The sequence below is a fragment of the Papio anubis genome, chromosome 19 (assembly GCF_008728515.1).
Source record: "Papio anubis isolate 15944 chromosome 19, Panubis1.0, whole genome shotgun sequence".
NCBI classification, from domain to species: domain Eukaryota; kingdom Metazoa; phylum Chordata; class Mammalia; order Primates; family Cercopithecidae; genus Papio; species Papio anubis.
Window position 1 is genome coordinate 56,822,700 of NC_044994.1, and position 4,757 is coordinate 56,827,456.

Sequence of the window (4,757 nt, forward strand, 5' to 3'; positions counted from 1 at the left end):
AATCAACCAGAAGGGATCAGTGTCAAATATGGAGAATTTCTTATTTTTTCTTTTATGTACAAATTTGTGTAAGAAGTAAATTTATATAAAATAGAACAAACTGGTCAAAAGTCTGTAAAAATATCTGAGGTCAAGAATAATTTTTGATTTATTTATTTATGGGGAAATTTCTATATTCTCTTGTAGCAATTAATGTTATAGAAAGACAGTATCCACTGAAAATCTAGTTTAGGAATTAAAGTAAGATTAGAAATCAATCTTTAAAAATTGTTTTTGCCTTTGTAGATCACATCAATAGGAATATGAAAACATTATTGACTTTGCTAAAATACAGTCTTATATTTAAGGAGCCATTTAAGAAAAACACAATTCAAAATTATGAATTAGGACTTTAAGCATTGCAAAAATGCTCCCGGCTTATGCTTCACCCATTTTTCAACTTATATGATGTAAATTTTGGAGGAAGAGCTCACATAATTCCTTGCTTGCCATTCAAATTTTCTGTTCCTATTTTCTGTGCTCAAATGCAGAAGGTACGTTAATGGAACTTGAATCATCATTCATCCAGTAAAATCCCTGCTCTTCATTCATTCAATCAATACTTTTAATTCATTCCATTTAATCACCAGTACCCATTTTGTATTCTTCCTTCTCAACATAAGCATCTATTCTCATGTCTTTTTCTTTATAAGTGCTTTTGGAATAGGCATATTTTTTTTATGTGTGTACATTTTCAACTTATGTAAATGCTATTAGTTTACATATAAGATAATGTTTTTAAAAATATTGTTACTTGACATTATGTTTATAAGATTCATCCATGTGACTATATGTACATCTAGTCCGTTGCTTCCTTTTCCTTTTACTCTGTAGTACCATATGAAGGGCATCCATCAACCTTTATCTATCCATTTTCCTTGCAATGAACTTGCCAAACCTCACCTTCAACGCCAGACTTCCCCAAATAATGCTGTAATAAATGTTACACTTGTCCTCTTAGAAGTCTGCATGAGAGCCGGGCGCGATGGCTCACGCCTATAACCCCAGCACTTTAGGAGGCTGAGGCAGGCGGGTCACGAAGTCAGGAGATCAACACCATCCTGGCCAACATGGTGAAACCCCGTCTCTACTAAAATACAAAAAAAATTAGGTGGGCATGTTGGCACCTGCCTGTAATCCCAGCTACTTGGGAGGCTGAGGCAGGAGAATAGCTTGAACCAGGGAGTGGGAGGTTGCAGTGAGCCGAGATCGCGCCACCACACTCCAGCCTGGCAACAGAGTGAGACTCCGTCTCAAAAAAAAAAAAAAAAAGTCTGCATGAGAAATTTATTGGCATATCTAACTAGTAGTGGAACTGCTGAATCACACTGCAGGTGGGATTATACAAAATTTAGTTAAATGTACCAGATGCTCTCCACAGGGGCTGCTGCAGTTTACAATTCCAGGTCTCCACACCCCATCAGTTATCCATCTTTCCAATTTTTGTTAATCCAATAGGTGTCAAGTGATGTTGCTTTGCTTTGATTTGCATGTCTCTGATTTCTAGCAAGTTTGAGTGTCTCTTTATGTATTTATGTACAGTTAGTCTTTTGGTGTCCATGGGAGATTGGATCCAGGACCTTCCGCAAATACCAAAATATGCAGATGCTCAAGTCCCTGATATAAAATGGTGTAGTATTTGCATATAACATATGCACATGCTCCCATATGATTTAAATTATCCCTAGATTACATATAATACCTAAGACAATGTAAACGCTATGTAAATATTGATTATACTGTATTGTTTAGGGAATGATGACAAGAAGAAAAGTCTGTGCATGTTTAGTACAGACACAACCATTCATTTTTATATGTGAATATTTTCCATCCTCAGTTGGTTGAATCCACTAATATAAAACTCATAAACAGGAGCCGGCTCCCTGTGTGTGTGTCCGCTCGCCCTCTGCTGCGTCCTGCGGCGGCCCACTGCCCTCCTACCGTCCACCGTGGCTCTGCTGCACTCCGGCCGCGTCCTCTCCGGGATCGTCGCCGCCTTCCACCCGGGCCTCGCCGCCGCGGCCTCTGCCAGAGCCAGCTCCTGGTGGACCCATGTGGAAATGGGACCTCCAGATCCCATTCTGGGTGTCACTGAAGCCTTTAAGAGGAACACCAATAGCAAAAAGATGAATCTGGGAGTTGGTGCCTACCGGGATGATAACAGAAAGCCTTAGGTGCTGCCTATCGTCCACAAGGCAGAGGCCCAGATTGCCGCAAAGAATGTGGACAAGGAATACCTGCCCGTTGAGGGACTGGCTGAATTTTGCAAGGCATCTGCAAAACTAGCCCTGGGTGAGAAGAGCGAAGTCTGGAAGAGTGGCTGGTTTGTCACTGTGCAGACCATTTCCGGAGCTGGAGCCTTAAGGATCGGAGCCAGTTTTCTGCAGAGGTTTTTTGAGTTCAGCCGAGATGTCTTTCGGCCCACACCAAGCTGGGGAAACCACACACCCGTCTTCAGGGATGCTGGCACGCAGCTACGAGGTTATCGGTGTTGTGACCCCAAGACTTGCGGTTTTGACTTCACAGGCGCTGTGGAGGATATTTCAAAAATACCAGAGCAGATTGTTCTTCTTCTGCATCCCTGTGCCCACAATCCCACGGGAGTGGACCCGCGTCCGGAATGGTGGAAGGAAAGAGCAACAGTGGCGAAGAAAAAGAATCTCTTTGCGCTCTTTGACATGGCCTACCAAGGCTTTGCCAGTGGTGATGGTGATAAGGATGCCTGGGCTGTGCGCCACTTCATCGAACAGGGCATTAATGTTTGTCTCTGCCAATCATATGCCAAGAACATGGGCTTATATGGTGAGCGTGTAGGAGCTTTCACTATGGTCTGCAAAGATGCGGATGAAGCCAAAAGGGTAGAGTCACAGTTGAAGATCTTGATCCGTTCTATGTATTCCAACCCTCCCCTCAATGGGGTCCGGATTACTGCTGCCATTCTGAATACCCCAGACTTGTGAAAACAATGGTTGCAAGAAGTGAAAGGCATGGCCGACCGCATCATTGGCATGTGGACTCAACTGGTCTCCAACCTCAAGAAGGAGGGTTCCACCCACAACTGGCAACACATCACTGACCAAATTGGTATGTTCTGTTTCACAGGGTTAAAGCCTGAACAGGTGGAGCAACTGACCAAGGAGTTCTCCATCTACATGACCAAGGACGGCCGCATCTCTGTGGCAGGGGTCACCTCCAGCAACGTGGGCTACCTTGCCCATGCCATTCACCAGGTCACCAAGTAATGTCCCTGGTGCAAGGAAACAGAGACAACCTTTCTGTCTTTAGCCTCTGCTATTGAGAGCTTCACACAGACGATGAGAGAAGGTGGATGGTGCTGAGTGGATCATTTCTTTCAACCACAGTGTGTAACACTCAGCATTTGAATGTTTCTCAGAAAAGAACATGTAGTGACACAGGGCAGAGGCATCCGTGGCTGGCGTCTGGAATATTAAACCAAACTCTCTCCCCTGTCCTTTTATCTCCAACTTTTTTCAAAGAGTTTACATGTGCAAGAAAGTCATTGCACCAAAAAAACCTGTCAATTATACCATTGCAATATTTCAGAAGTTTTAACTGAAGTGTCAGGTTCCTTGTGAGAAATAGCACACGTTAGAGGCTTTGAGAGAAGACCTAGTTCTGTCATGAACAGTCAGCCTTGTGTCTGTCCTCCCATCTTGGAGCAACCTTATCAACAGGCCGCACTGCAGAAATGATGTTTTATGAAAACCAATGAGGCTGCTGCCACTCCAGCAAGGAAAATAATGCAATTTCCTGTCTTATGTAAGAAGAAGAGAAGGCTCTCTTTTTCTCCCTTGACATTGCTGTTCTTTTCCTTACGTACAAACATTTTTAACTACTGCAGATTTTCATCCCATTCTACTGCTTGACTGACCATCAACTCCATCCTATTGAGATTTATTTAAGAATGAAGAACATAATTTTCTGCTGATGCCATACCCTCACCTTTCTCAGCAAAGAATAGTGGAGAGTAGGAAACTGTACTTTATCTAGGCATCCTCTTGAATGATTGTGCAAGTTTCTCTGGTTGGGATGTTGTCTCTGCCCAGTTGGACCTCCTTCCTTTGTTGAATGCGGTATACAGCCACTCATCTCACACCGTGAGTCCAGTGGTGCGGGGGGGTACCAGGAAAGAGGATATTCTAGGTTTTGTGTGCTGCTAGCCGGGTTCAGGCTTCATCTACCGGAAAGAACCACCATCTGCTCTAACCATATAGACTTATTGAGGCCTGGTTTCTCTGTTACAATAAAATTACTGAAGACCACCCCCCCCAAAAAAGTATAAAACAAAACCCATAGATACAGAGAGCTGACCATACTTCCTAAGTTTGGAGTTTCTTATTCAGACCCTTTGCCCATTTTTCTATTGCAGTAACTGTCATTTTCCTATCAATTAACAATGTCTATACATTTATACATGGTATTTTCTGAATATTATTCACTTTTTTGCCAAGACATATAAGAATCTTCTCTCATTTTTTTCTCTATAGGAACTATCCATATTATATGTCTTTGAATAGAAATCTTTAATTTTGATACAACCAAATTTATCATGCATATGCCTTATTATTTTTACTTTTGAAGTTTTACCAAGTCATGCTTTATAAATATGTATATATATGCATATAAATCCTGTATTTCTATTAACTTTAATATAAAATTTTTTTCCTCTTACACATTTAGTTTTTAATCAATTTTTT

General features: G+C 41.7%; 1 pseudogene across 1 annotated transcript; it reads left to right on the forward strand.

Annotated features, from left to right (window-relative positions):
- The first annotated feature begins 1,941 nt into the window (after window positions 1-1,941).
- On the forward strand, window positions 1,942-4,321 carry LOC101002223 (annotated as a pseudogene). Its single transcript, XR_640565.3, has one exon. The product of XR_640565.3 is annotated as an aspartate aminotransferase, mitochondrial-like (transcript).
- Window positions 4,322-4,757: the final 436 nt, after the last annotated feature.